Raw genomic sequence first — 15,767 nt, 5'->3', positions numbered from 1 at the left:
CTGTCACATAATTATCCGAAAAGTAATGTAATGTGAGATAATCTTACAAAAACGTTACTCTCTTCCACGTTTCTAACTCAATCTGACCCAAGAATAGATGACATATCATAGGACCAGCCATTTAGGCTACTAAATCCGGCGTGTCTTATGGTATAATCCTTTGTCGATATGACGTACGTTTAGTAGCAGTTAATCTGTAAATGAAGTTGTTCAATATTGTAAACACGCATATACTTTCGTATGTCGATCTATATATATTCACTGATGTCGATTTGTAGCGATCGAGAAAGGGTGAGTCTGCTATTTTAATCAGTACTCCCCACACCGACTTTGACTGGCAGTATGAAAGGGTTCCTTCTCCAACTCCTGTGTAACTGTCATTAGTAAGGGAGGCCTACAATTGTAATGAATAGTTCACTTCTCGATTTGACTTGCAGAAGGCAAGTGAGCATGCAGTTTTGTTTAAAACTCCCCTACCCGATTGTGTTTGGCAGTAGGCAAGGGTGCCCCCCATTATAAAGAAATGTCCTCATCTAAAATGTGACTGGCATTAGGCATAGTGGCCTGCTATTTTGATGGAAACTCACCAACTTGGTGTGACTGGCAGTAAGCTGGCTGGCAGTAGGAAAATGGGCCAGGCATTATAATGTTAACTGCACAACTCAATTTCGAGTGATAGTACGGTAATTGCCTGCCATTTAAAAACTCCTGAACTGTAATCTGTCTGGAAGTAGGAAAGGGGGCTGCCATTTCAACGAAAATTCCCCAAATCGATTCTGTCCGCGTAGTAGGCAATGGGGCCTGCAATTATAATTTAAACTTCCCAACTCGATTGTGAATGGCAGTAGGCAAGTGAGCCTGCCGTTATATCACAAATCCATAACAAACACTTTACATTGGAAACAACGTACGGGGACCTCCCCATGCTCTTTCTCGGATAACGCTAAGAGACATGCAATTTTAAAACAATCTTATTTACTGCATGTACACTATTTACTTCGATATTCGAATACAATGTGGAATACTGTAGCGAAGCACGGGTACATTCGCTAGTAGTAATAATTGTACCGGGCGGTACACCTCTACACCGTTTATTTAAAAGTTGCGCCAGTTGAAACTCCTCTTCTGGAGGAAGGTTGAACTTTATCTATTCTATTAATTCTCTACTTTCTCAGAAGATGTCACCACGTGGAAAATTTTGAGTTTTTGAACTGTGTCACTTTTGACGTGTTTTTGTTTCGCTTGAAGTAAGAAGTGTGAACTTTCTCTTCTAGAGGACACTACTGAAGATCAACAATAGCGCACCCTAGTGCGGAGTCAAAGAACTATTTTGTTGGAGAAATTTTTATTTCAAAAGTTTGTTTCTTGTTAAATTTCTTTCTGTTATTGTTTAAGTTGGCTGTATACCCCTCTTTTTCCCCTTGTTTTAGATTTATCCAATCCCGAATTTCTTTTAGTAATTTCTGACCAATCTGGTGTATCTTCCCCCAACTTGTATCTGTTGCGGGGTCCTATCCAATAAAAACATTGTGGGCGGGTGTTTTCATTCCCCTAACGCCTAGAAACTTCCGCGAGAGTATTTAAACTGCTGATTTTGGGGTCTCCGGGCCACTTCTGTTCCATCTTTCAGTGTATTAAGTACATAGCAGGGGGCGGGAAGCGCCTCTTTCTTCTCCAGCCGTTCAACACAAGGTAATGGCCGATTAATAACTTCTTTCCTTGCTAGCTCAGCAGTTTAACTTTCGGGGCGGGTTCTAAGCGTTCAGCCATGTAACCTTTTCCTAAAATGTAACTACTCCTTTCATATATTCTCTTTTAAAACGACATATTGGGATAGAGAGTGCTAACCCTCTCGAGCTCCCACTCACATTGTCTTGAGGTGAACTTATTTTCTCGACCTATTTTTCGTTAATGTAAAACAAATTGTTCTTTTCTTAAGTCACCTCTTTAGCATGGGATTAGCCCTTGTATTAACGGCCTAGTGCCAAGTAGGTCTTAATCAAAGTGTATTAGGAGTGCAAGTTCGCCTCCTCTCAAATTGTTATTTTAGAGGTCATTTAATTAACCTGCTTTTCTTTTAATAGACCTCAGTAGATTGGGTATTTTACCCCTGTGTTTATGTCCGTTGAGGACAACTTGAAGGTGGAGTTTGGTGTGGCCTGGGAGAGGCTTAAATTTTGAGAGCGAGTGGCTCTTTTGAAAATTCTGGGTTGTATGCCTCATGGAGGTTTTTCAGTGTAATTTGGAGCAAGGGCTCCTAGGTATGAATGGGGTTTTCTCCCCCTCTGTTAAAACTTGTGTTTGAGGTAAAACTGAGCTGATTGCCCAAGCATTGTGAAGTCAGGGCGCGAAGCCCAAATTCTGCAAAATATTGTAACTAACCCCTTTGAATTGCTACTTTGTACCTGCCATGCTTGTTATTTCTTTGTTTTCGAAAAGAAAATATAACCTTGTTAACTTTTAAATTAATTTTACATTGCACTATAATTTCGTAGCTTGAAACCCATTCACACCCGCACCTTCTTTCACCTCTACCTACCACGGAAAAGTCCGTAACAAGTGGTAGCAGAGCGTGGTTGAATGGGTCTCAATTTAGCCCCTTTTGACGGCTAAATATTGTTTGTTCCGAACTCTAACTATTTTCCCAGTTGCTGGAATTTTTTGAGTTTTTCAAAATTGGTCTGTCATCATGCCCGGCCCTCGCGATGTTCTCCTTCTTAACTATTTGCGTAAGGAGGAGTTGATCTATGAATTAACTATCAGAAATGTGCAATCTGGAGGCACGGTTGCAATAGACACTAACAAGCTTAGAGAGTCCCTTGATTTGCCCATTTCCATCCCCAATTTGGGAGAGAAAGAAATTGACGACTCTCTTTCCACGATCACGGAGAATATTACTGGGCTAGCTTCTGTAGTTAGTTTTTTTGATGAAAATGATCCGTCTCCTAATCAAATTAAGCGTGTGCAAGGCAGGCTATATCATTTTTCGAATAGGGTTAACGATCTGTTGTCTCTAAAACTGAATGACGTTCAGAGGAAGGAAGCTAGTACGCTCCTGGAAAATATTTCCGAATTATCTAGTAAGGTCACTCAATTGTTAACTGGGGAAGTTCCTCCCAAATCTGATCAACCCACCATAGTAAATGCAGGTAGTGAGGAAGCGCCTCCCAAGGGAGAAGTTAATAGAATAACCGTTGCTGCTCAAACTATCCCTGCCCCACTGGACAACGAGTCTGAACGCCGTGCATCGCTGAGTAACATCCGTTCTGAATTAACTTCCTTGCCATTGAAACCTTTACCTACTATGTCACCCGGGTTTAGCAGCTTGCCTCATCCATTGGCAATGTTGCTCAGAGGTATATCCAAGTTTTCCGTTAATACCACCAGTGACGTAATTTCATTTTTAAGATTTCTAGTGGAATTTCAGGATCATGCCCTTGTGTTTTCTCTTTCCCCATGTCAAATTTTGCAAATTATCTATCCTTATGCTATTGGGGTTCTCTCAGATAAAATAGTAAGAGCCATAGCTGAACAGTCATCTATCGAAGATTTCCATGCACATCTGCTTGCAAATTTTATTCCTGCCCGCGCGAGGTCATCTCTTATTCAGAAATACTATTATCGGGTACAGCGCTTGGATGAAAACCTGGCAGACTTCATCCAAGATATTAAGTTTTATACTAGGGTGTTTGCTCTCCACTTCCCTGAGGATCAGATCGTGCAAGCTATTATCGAAGGGATTTCACCACCCTACAGGTCATATTTGTGTTTCGCGGCGTGCCCGCAAACCTTCTCTGAACTGGAAGCATTAGCCGTCTCTGCGGAAGGAGTTAGGTATGCCGATTCCTTGCGTGTGGCAAAAGAACCCCCGCCTTCTTTTAGTAATACTCGGCTTCCACCTCGCCGATCAGTCACCCCTCGTAAATGTTATGCTTGCGGGTCGCCTGACCATCTGCGCAATAAGTGTCCTCTGATCAAGTCTAGTAGGGCAAATAATGGAGCTGGTTCATCACAAGGCTGTTTTAAGTGTGGGGCCTTCTCACATATCGCCAAAAATTGCCCAAACTCAAATAGCACCCCCTCCTGCTCAACTTCTGGTGCAAATTCCACCTATGCCAATAATAAAAAGTGACTAGTGGCATCGGCTGAGTCGACTAATCCATCTTCCCGAGACTCAGCCCCTAGTAAACAGGTTGTAAATGCAGAGAACAATCAGCCTTCAAATTCATCTTTTGAATGCCCTAAAGAATGTCTTAGGATTGCGGCGGATACCCCCGCACCTGTTCCTTTTCTTAAGATTGAGTTAAATAACGAGCCTATAACAGCTCTCTTAGATTCAGGCAGTGTTTGTTCGATTATTTCGGCTGAATGGTATTCTAAATTGAAATCGGTTTGTAAACTTCCTGACTATGTCTCTTCTCCTGTTCAATATGTTTCGGCTAATTCATCTCCATTAGAAATTCTAGGTTCCGTACTGGTCAAAATTCGTATTTTTAAGTTTACTTGGAAAATTAAATTGTTTGTGGCTAAGCACCTGTCTTGCCCCATCATACTGGGAGCGGACTTTATTTCTCACACTGGTCTTGTGCTCGATCTTCAGAGTAAGTCGTGCACATTCAAATTTGTGTCCAATTGTAAAATTCCCTTGTTAAAGTGTAATTCTGTGTCGTGTTCATCTATTTCGCCCACCCAGGATGAGATGTTGTTAGACCTTAGACATCTACCTGAGGAGCAGGCTGATAGTATTCGTAAATTATGTCAGTCATTTCCAGAGGTGTTCTCTGATACTCTTGGTGTTACTGACCTTATTGAATACAAAATTGAGGTCACGGATTCGATTCCTGTCCGTTTTCCACCTTATAGGCTATCTCCACCTAAAATGAAGGCTCTGAAAGAAATTATCGATCAGATGTTGAAGGATGGTATTATTAGGCCCTCTAAGTCGGCGTATTCATCGCCTATTTTTCTAGTCCCGAAACCCCAAGGAGGCTTCAGGCCTGTCATTGATTACAGGACTCTCAATCGGAAGGTGGTGTTGCAATCTGTGCCCCTTCCTGACCTTCATTCTTGCTTTTCATGGTTTCGTAAGGCCACGTTCTTCACTATCTTGGACTTGAATCAGGCCTATAATCAAATTCCCCTTGCCGAAGAGTCTAAACACCTTACAGCGTTTGCCACGGACTGGAATTTATATGAATACAACCGCGTGCCTTTCGGGCTCCCCACGGGGGGAGCTGTGCTCACTAGGCTACTAGATAGGGTCTTCTCCGACATCAAATTCGAGTACTTATATCACTATTTAGATGATGTCGTCGTATTTTCAGAGACTTTTGAAGAACATCTAGATCATCTGCGAGAAGTTCTCGATCGCCTTCGTAAGGCTGGGTTAACTGTTAAGTTGTCCAAGGTTGCCTTTGCTAAGCCCTCTATGTCATTCCTAGGGCATATTGTGTCACCCGATGGTGTAGCAGTCGATCATTCTAGAACACAGGCCATCCGTGATTTTAAACCTCCCAAGGACATCAAAGGTATCGCCAGGTTCATTGGTATGGTGAATTTCTTCAGGAAGTTCATTCCTAACTTTGCTAATAGAGCGGCGCCCTTAAACCTTCTTCGTAGGAAAGGCATCAAATTCGAGTGGGGACCTTCTCAACAAGCCGCTTTTGAAGACCTTAAATTAGCACTTTGTAATGCCCCTGTACTTGCTGTGCCTGATTTCTCGAAGAAATTCATCGTCCAAACCGACGCGTCGTCGTCAGCAGTAGCTGCAGTCCTTCTTCAAGAGACTGAACTAGGGAGGCGACCTATCGCCTATGCCTCTAGGACCTTGTCGGCTCAAGAAGCCAAGTATTCCATCTATGAGCTCGAAGGTTTGGCAGTCTTATTAGCCTTGGATAAGTTCCGTCTCTATCTGGAACACGTCAAATTCGACCTGGAGACAGATAATCAAGCATTAAGCTGGGTCTTAGGTAGGCCGCGTCGTACTGGTCGTATAGCCCGCTGGGCTATTCGTATTTCCGCCTTCCAGTTTGATGTTAGACATATCAGAGGTACCGAAAATGTTGTTGCTGATGGACTCAGCCGTATGTTTCATAACGACGTCGAGACCCACGAAACGGTCGACAGTTCATCACCTCCCGAGTCCATACTATCTGGTGTTAATGCCATCTTAACAGATGCTCCCATGCTTTTTAGGGATATTGAGAAATACCAACGTGAAGATCCGACGCTGGCTCCGATAATGGAAACCCGTTCTTCTGGGGAACATGTTGTCCCTTATGTTCTGAGGAATGGTGTTTTATGTTGCCCTTCGAGGCATGACAAGATGATGAAAGTTGTCGTTCCAGCTGTTCTCGTGCCTATGATCTTCAAATACTATCATGAGACCCCATTGGGGGGGCATCTTGGAATCTTTAAAACCCGTGAAAAGATTCGTGAAAGGTTCATCTGGAAAGGTATGGACGGTGAAATTCGTGAACTTGTAAAAGCCTGTAAATCTTGTTTGCTTAGTAAACCAACCATGTCCACTAAGGTGGGCCTTTTGTCTTCTCATCAAGCATCGCGCCCCATGGAACGCCTGTATATTGATTATGTAGGACCCTTCCCCCAGTCGAAGGGAAATGCCAACAAATTTATCCTTGTATGTGTAGATGGTTTTACTAGATTTTCCTGGTTATTTCCGACTAAGCTGGCTACCGCTCAGTCCACCATTACCTGCTTAAATTCTATTTTTGCTTCTTTTGGTCCGTGCCAATATATTGTATCTGATAATGCTAAGGCTTTTACATCTAATTTATTTCGTAAATTCTGTTTTGACTTATCAATATCTCATGTAACTACTTCTGCTTATTACCCGCAACCATCTCTGGCTGAACGAGTTAACCGTAATCTCAGGTCCGCTCTCATTGCTTATCATCATGAAGATCCTTCCAGGTGGGACACGTCCCTGCATTGGTTAGCTTTTGCTTTGAATTCGGCGGTTCATGAATCTCACAAGTTTACTCCAGCTTCTTTGATGTTCAAGTTTGTTCCCAACTCGCCGCTCTCTAACCTCTGGTCTCTGAGTGACATTCTGCCCGAGACAATAGATCCGGACAACATCAAAGATCTTTGGAAGAAGGCTAAAGCCAATCTTAAAGTGTCTCATGAAAAGGTTAGGGAAAGGTATGATCGTGGACGGAGACCCACCCCTTTGAAGGTAGGTGACCAGGTTATGGTCAAAAATTTTGTTCCCGTGGGCAAGCTTGCCCCCAGATTTCATGGGCCTTGTATCATTCTCGATTTTCTTACGCCGGTTACTTTATTGTTAAGTAATCCAGCCACCGAGAGGATATTTAGAGTTCACCTGTCCCAGGTGAAACCGGTGTAATTTCTGTGTTAACTTGCTTCATATTATTTTGAAAGGATATGAAGGTTATATTTTTTTTGAGTTTCACTTTTAAGGCATTCTGCCCCTTCTGTAATATTTTGGTTTTAGATGTAAGCCTTGTGTAAAACCTGCCCCGACCCGTTAAACTGCCATCCTGTCCTTGCCACGGCCATTACCACGCTCCCGTCTCCTGCTCCACCTTACACTGTGGCTTCATAATAGTAAATGCCATGGATATCTACACGCCGCTGGCCCCTCAACCTCTCCACAAGCCTGTACCCTCAAAGAAGATGATAGTCCAACACAATTCTGCCGCCTAGCTTTAATGTTTCAGCGCCCCCGCAGCCGCGCAGCGCCGTGCAGCGACTGGGGAGGGGGATGGGCCCCCTCCTCTCCAGCGAGGACGACATGTGCACGGCGAGCCGGAGCTCTCCTCCCGGCCAAGGCTGATGTGCGGCGCACGACCTGCTACATGCCCGCAGCCTGTATCTGTTCACCGCGGGCGCGGCGTACTTCAACACCTCTGCTCCCCTCATGGTGCGGGCGAGCGGTATCTCAGGGTACTTGAGGGGTCCGAGCGGCCTCCGTTGGACGCAAGCTGCAACGGCCGGTCTGGCCATCCGACTCAATCTACATCAACTACATGGACAGTCACCATAAGCAATAACTACACTTGGGAATTCAACAACAATATTTGGTGGACATTGCAAAATGTTTCTTCACCTTTAAGTATTAAAAGTTTATCTTCAGAAATTCAAATTCTACAAACATAAAGACTTTCATTCACCTGCAACAACAACATTTTGAAACTGAATTAAGAAATCTTGTAAATGCTTCTGCTATCTATCTTCGTATCAACATCATTACTTGGACTTTGTTTCAAACTGATTTCATGTGTCACCCCTGGAGGAACTTTTGGGGGGGGAGGTCTGTACCGGGCGGTACACCTCTACACCGTTTATTTAAAAGTTGCGCCAGTTGAAACTCCTCTTCTGGAGGAAGGTTGAACTTTATCTATTCTATTAATTCTCTACTTTCTCAGAAGATGTCACCACGTGGAAAATTTTGAGTTTTTGAACTGTGTCACTTTTGACGTGTTTTTGTTTCGCTTGAAGTAAGAAGTGTGAACTTTCTCTTCTAGAGGACACTACTGAAGATCAACAATAGCGCACCCTAGTGCGGAGTCAAAGAACTATTTTGTTGGAGAAATTTTTATTTCAAAAGTTTGTTTCTTGTTAAATTTCTTTCTGTTATTGTTTAAGTTGGCTGTATACCCCTCTTTTTCCCCTTGTTTTAGATTTATCCAATCCCGAATTTCTTTTAGTAATTTCTGACCAATCTGGTGTATCTTCCCCCAACTTGTATCTGTTGCGGGGTCCTATCCAATAAAAACATTGTGGGCGGGTGTTTTCATTCCCCTAACGCCTAGAAACTTCCGCGAGAGTATTTAAACTGCTGATTTTGGGGTCTCCGGGCCACTTCTGTTCCATCTTTCAGTGTATTAAGTACATAGCAGGGGGCGGGAAGCGCCTCTTTCTTCTCCAGCCGTTCAACACAAGGTAATGGCCGATTAATAACTTCTTTCCTTGCTAGCTCAGCAGTTTAACTTTCGGGGCGGGTTCTAAGCGTTCAGCCATGTAACCTTTTCCTAAAATGTAACTACTCCTTTCATATATTCTCTTTTAAAACGACATATTGGGATAGAGAGTGCTAACCCTCTCGAGCTCCCACTCACATTGTCTTGAGGTGAACTTATTTTCTCGACCTATTTTTCGTTAATGTAAAACAAATTGTTCTTTTCTTAAGTCACCTCTTTAGCATGGGATTAGCCCTTGTATTAACGGCCTAGTGCCAAGTAGGTCTTAATCAAAGTGTATTAGGAGTGCAAGTTCGCCTCCTCTCAAATTGTTATTTTAGAGGTCATTTAATTAACCTGCTTTTCTTTTAATAGACCTCAGTAGATTGGGTATTTTACCCCTGTGTTTATGTCCGTTGAGGACAACTTGAAGGTGGAGTTTGGTGTGGCCTGGGAGAGGCTTAAATTTTGAGAGCGAGTGGCTCTTTTGAAAATTCTGGGTTGTATGCCTCATGGAGGTTTTTCAGTGTAATTTGGAGCAAGGGCTCCTAGGTATGAATGGGGTTTTCTCCCCCTCTGTTAAAACTTGTGTTTGAGGTAAAACTGAGCTGATTGCCCAAGCATTGTGAAGTCAGGGCGCGAAGCCCAAATTCTGCAAAATATTGTAACTAACCCCTTTGAATTGCTACTTTGTACCTGCCATGCTTGTTATTTCTTTGTTTTCGAAAAGAAAATATAACCTTGTTAACTTTTAAATTAATTTTACATTGCACTATAATTTCGTAGCTTGAAACCCATTCACACCCGCACCTTCTTTCACCTCTACCTACCACGGAAAAGTCCGTAACAATAATAATAGTAATATTAGTAATGGATTTACGTTCCTCTGAGCACTTTTGAGTTATTCAGAGACACTGATTTGCCAGAATTTTGGCCCTCAGGAAATAGAATCGAAACTGCCAACCTGAGCTCACAAGGCCAGCGTTCAGCAGTCTGAGCTGTTGATCCTGGCGACCAAGGAGTGAAAGAAGAAGAGAGGAAGATATATTTGGTGGGGACATAGAGTAAGTCCGTTCGCATTGTAACCCAGACAGCAGGAATAGTCAGCCTGGGACGCCACAACCCGCTCTACAGCAGTGATAACAGGTGTCCTTGCAGTGGAATGGCTAGGAGTTAGGTCTGCAGTTTGTCCGTCCACGCCGTTAAGTGGCTCTGCATATCTTCCAGGCGTTCTAACTGGTGATATGAACACCTTTTTGCTCTCATCAGATAGACAGAAGGAGGAAATGGAGGAAACTAGTAAAGAAAGAGAGAACAAGAGCCAAGGTAATTACGGATAGAAAGTCTAGAGGAAAGGTACTGGATGGAAATGAAATAATGATGTTGAAATGAAATGAAAGAAATTAACTTTTACGGACAGACAATGTTACTAATTATTTTATTGTGACAGAACGTTGGTGCCGAATGTAATGAGCAATGGAACAAATTGACATGTAATCAGCCTCCTGTCGCTGACGTCGCTCTGAGCGACAAATTGGCAGCCAGTTACCTCTGATCTTTCTGCTCGTACAGCCAGTTCTTGTTCACCTCTCACCTCGATCACAGGTGCTTTTAATCAGATTGATGCTACTTAGCTCCCTCAGTGCTTGCTGTTTGATGAGATCTACTAAGATTGCGGATATATTCCTTGATATTGATGAAGATATGAGATTCGCACTCTACACAGGGCGACAGAAACCAGGTTGACTCGTATTTCATTACCACTAATAATGGTTTTACGCATATTAATTTCGAAGCGAAGACTACTTCTTCTCAATTTTTAATCGTGTGAGGCTTAGAGGATATAATAATATTTTCGAAAACTTTCACAAATCCATTTTCTTTTAAAATGATAACGAGCTCATTTGAGTCCTAAATGTGTCCCATTTTCATTTCCTTGATAAATAGTCATCTACTTCCTTCAAGACTTTAAGACTTCGTTTCCTAATCTAACATTTTGCTCGATCACTGACTTGTTTCGACTGCACACCTTTACATTTGTTTTGGATTTGTTTATATACATCCTGTTCTCCTTCTCCTGCACTATGTCCATACTATTCACCAATTTCTCCACATATTCTTGAGTACGAGATAAAATAACTATTATATCGTCATCAAATCTCAGAATTTTGATCTACACTCCTTGGATTGTGATTTTCTTTCCAAATTCCTCATTCATTTCCTTTACAGCCTGTTCTATATAAACATTTAAATTGTGTGAAAACAAATTGCAACCCTGCCTCACTCCTTTCTGGGTTGCTACTTCCTTTTCATAGCCTTCGATTCCTATCACTGCACACTGATTTTTGTACAGACTATAGATAATTTTCTTTCTAAACCAAAAATCGTTAAAATTATAAAATCTAATCCTAACTATCAGTTCAACACCATAGCACATTTACACGTCACCTTTAGAGTCATTCTACAGAAATGCAGCGTGCTCCAAACCCAGGTACCTTTCGCACTGAGAACACGGGTATAGAATATCTCTGTGTCTTTTATTCCCAATATTTTCATATTCCACTTTATTTGTTCACCCCAGATTCACTAAAAACTAACATAAACTGATATTTATATACTGTACGTAGCTTCAAAGTAAAGTGGTGAATTGCATGCAGAAAAGCTTTCCGACATCACGGGTTCGGTGTGACAGGCTCGCAGATCATTAAAATTCCCCGCAGATGCAAATGCAAACACATTGTCGTAAGTTTGTCGTGTTACTAAAGCTATTTAGAAAAATAAGGTAGTGAAAACCATAAGGAGCCAACTATTTCCACCTCTGAGAAAATCAATGAAAGATAAACAACAGTAAGCAGAGCATCTGATTAATTCTTCTGGATTCGAAACTGGGTGCTTTTGTTTCTCCTGACACTCTCCTCTTCATATTTAGACAACGCTAAGCGCTATGAACCACCACAGTGATTATAATAATGATTAAATCTGTCCACAAAGGTTGGTGTCAGGAAGGGCATCAAGCCGTTAAACAGGGATAAATGAGTCGGAGCTGCGATACCACTGGCGTGAGAAAAGCGGTAGAAAAGAAGAAAAACAAAGATGTATTCTACGTTCACACCGATAGCGTTTGGATGTAATCACGGCATTGGCACTGAAATCTGTGACGCCGTAGTCGTTGTTGTTGTGATCTGGTGCGGTCTATTGACCCAGAGTACATAGGATGATACCGGCGGAACCCGGGACCCTCTGAACCAAAGACCTCAACGAAGGATTCGGATCGACGTAGAATATATCCACGCTGACTAAGAGGGTACTCCCTATGATTATTAATTAAGAGTATTGGTTGGCGGACAAAGGGTTTCTTGCTGAGTTCTTCATTTTTACTTTTGCCAGCCACGTCACTTTTATCATTCCTACACGACCTCCTGTGCAGGACTCCGATGGCATAAGATTTACGCCACCAAGGAAGATCATTCCTTCTTTTACGTTCCTCGTGGCCATTTCCTTTTCCTGCACCGATGCGTTCATTATTTGACGGAACGAAACTCTTCTATTTTCTCTGATTAGTATTAAGAGGGGATGGTTGCCTCGTTTACTTCCATTATCTTAATCATTTACTACCTTAGGTACAGTCCGCCTCCATAGCGTAACGGTTAGTGTTATTAGTTGCCGTCCTCGGGGGCCCGGGTTCGATTCCCGGTACTGCCAGGAATTTAAGAATGGCAGGAGGGCTGGTATGTGGTTAAAATGGTACATGCAGCTCACCTCCAACGGGGGTGTGCCTGAAAAGAGCTGCACCACCTCAGGATGAGGACACGAGTTTACTTTACTTACCTTAGGTACAACTCCTACAAGGTTGAAGCTCATAGAGAACCTCATATTTAGGAGTCATTCAACAGACAAACAGAGATACACAGGATATCTGTTTTTCGTTATTATTGAGATTGAAACTTAGGATCCTGCCCATTTGGCGAATACCTACGAAATGCCAGACACTGTTCCAACCGGTCGTCCTTGACCGATACAGTACGTAGAAAAGGGAATCGCTTTCATATCAGTAGGCAAAAGAATAAAAAATTTCTCGAGGCGACAATCAGGTTTCAATCGCATGTGCAACGGCCCGCTGAAGTCGACGAAGAAAGAAAAGAGGATATTTTCACCAACCACTCCCTATAGAAGTACAACCTGGAGGACATCATGGTGTGTGCAAGGGGCACCGTTCCTAAACTACTCGCCATGTTCTCACGACGCTTTGATGTACCGAATGAGACCATCGTGTGCTGGGGAATTCAAATGTTGAATGCCTCTACATCACCTCTACGCTACACCCACTTAATTAAATCTGTGAAAATGTTTTAATATGTTATATTACTTTTCTACACGCCTTTATCACGAAGAATTGCTTTCATTGTATTATCATTAGAATGAATGTATGTCTTTTATTCTAAATTATACATAGGTTTCTCAATTTGTATTGTAAGATATTGTCAGTTTGGCAGTGTCAAGTATATCATGAAATAACATTTTGAAAAGAAACTCTTGCATTCTAGGATCTTCTTCGTATGTGTTCCTTGCCTAATCTCCCGGACGTTGGCGGACCTCTGTCATGCTCTGTCATACTTGTCCATTATTCAGCTTTTTGACATTGATAACGCAAGACATTTGCTCTCTCGCTCATTCTGTTTGTCCTCTAGTTCACACATGTTAATTCAGGGCAGTTTAGTACTAGAGGGGATAAAGTGATGTTCGAGTTCAGCCATCTGTTTCCCAAGTTCCTGTGGATGGGCAAAATATTATGCAGACATGTGATTGGCCTGAAGAGGTCTCCACAATTCAAGTTCGTTAGTTTCCAAATTCAATTCTCATGATTAACCGTTTGTACAGGAATCTGAACACTACTGCTAATAGCTGTTTCCTTTGAAGGTCATCTACGTGTACCTCTAGGCTGAAAGTAAACACAGACCTCCTCCTCAGCTTTCTAGATAATTGATTTACCGACTAAGAGATGGCTCATTAGTAGAATGTGTTTGCCTCGAGCATCTTCGACAGAAGGCCGATGAATTGTCAGTGTGTTAGGAAGGGAGGTTTAATTTCCAAAGTGTTTAGAAGTTGTATTTATTTTCGAAACCAACTTTCAACTTATTAGGTCGTGTTGCGTACATTTAGTACGTATTGAAGAGATGTTAAGTACAGAACAAAAATGGCCAACCAGACACCAGTGGGATCCGAACCCACAACCTCCCGATTTCGCGTCGGTTGCTCTACCAACTGAGCTATGGTGGCCTAGGCCATCTTTGTTCTGTTGGAAAGGATCTAAGCCACCATAGCTCAGTTCGTAGAGCAACCGACGCGAAATCGGGAGTTGTGGGTTCGGATCCCACTGGTGTCTGGTTGACCATTTTTGTTCTGCACTTAATATCTCTTCAATACGTACTAAATGTACGTAACACGACCTAATAGGTTGAAAGTCGGTTTCGATTATAATGCGGTCGTGAAAATTCAATATTCATTGTATTTATTTATTTATTTATTTATTTATTTATTTATTTATTTATTTATTTATTTATTTACTTATTTATTTACACATAACTACATTTTGTCTACAATCCAATATAAAATACTAAATTTAAATAATTAAGGCTAAATAAATTAATAGAATTGAAAATAAAATTATCACAGACTAAATTAAAAACTGACAAATTGTAAGTTAAATTTAAGACTTAAAGTAAACTTACTACTATTGGATTTCTAGGGCCTTATATACTAGGAAATACGAACAATTTTGCCCCTGCTATTCCTCAAGTTACACCTCCACACATCAAGCGAGAATGACATTTCCTTTTCGCTTATGCTATTTTACGATCAATCTCTAATGAGTTACGAAGTTTAATCGCTCTAGTTACATCAATGTCTGTTCTACTGATTCTACTATGTCGCCGACATAATTCGTTTCTTCTCATGATGAAGAAAGTTGATATGAGTGTTCTCCCCTTATAAAATGATGCACACACCTCCTCTCAACACAGGACGATGCGCCTTGGTCAAATTAATAATAATTCGTGAAAATGACAAAAAATTTGAAAAGTGTTTAGTTCCCTTCTTCGCAGACCAATTCAGTTAGAAGTCTATATTCCTGGTACTCAAATTATACCGCCACTTCAAAGAAACTGTAACCTTTCTGGCAGACCCATTGCTGTGCAGGAGATCATGCAGATGGTATTCAGTCCCAATGCGTGCTGGCGTTTGGTCCAAGTGGTCCCGAGTTCGATTCTCGACGGGCTCGGGGACTATAATCTGCATTAGTAATTACGATCGTTTGGGGGCTAGGTGTGTGTGTTCTGTCATCAGCATTTGAATTCATCATAGGTAGGACCTCATTCTTACGGACGCCGCCCACGTTGCCTATGAGCCGCCAACTCGAAAGAACTGCACGAGGCCTTTCTGGAGACCACACGCCGTTATTATTTACATGGTGACATCGTACGACTTGGTTCTACCCTTCGACCTTCCAAGCCCTTCTACCAGGTTTTAAGATTCGAATCTGTAAATCCACGGGACAGTCACTAAGCTGCAGACAGAAATGATAATCTAACATCAGATATATTTCATTCTGATTGCTTGCAACTTTGTAGAATAGTGAATTGCCCTGACGCTCAGCTGTAAATCTGCCGCACCCTGTGATTGCTCCGATCTGCTAAAGTGCTTTCCATCACGAACACTCTGTTAGCTCTGTCATTCCTCTCCTCTCTCGATGTAGCGGCAAGTTATTGAAAGAGAGACGTCACTTTACTGGTTTTATATTTCGCTTGGGATCTCACTGGAATTTTA

At 42.0% G+C, this 15,767-nt stretch overlaps 1 non-coding gene across 1 annotated transcript; it reads right to left on the bottom strand.

Annotated features, from left to right (window-relative positions):
• Window positions 1–14,149: 14,149 nt before the first annotated feature.
• Window positions 14,150–14,223, bottom strand: TRNAS-CGA (transfer RNA serine (anticodon CGA)). The gene has a single exon. It is a non-coding gene; the product is annotated as a tRNA-Ser (tRNA).
• Between the last annotated feature and the right edge of the window lie 1,544 nt (window positions 14,224–15,767).

The sequence above is a fragment of the Anabrus simplex genome, chromosome 8 (genome assembly GCF_040414725.1).
Source record: "Anabrus simplex isolate iqAnaSimp1 chromosome 8, ASM4041472v1, whole genome shotgun sequence".
Classification (NCBI taxonomy): domain Eukaryota; kingdom Metazoa; phylum Arthropoda; class Insecta; order Orthoptera; family Tettigoniidae; genus Anabrus; species Anabrus simplex.
This window is presented reverse-complemented; position numbering and strand designations above follow the sequence as displayed.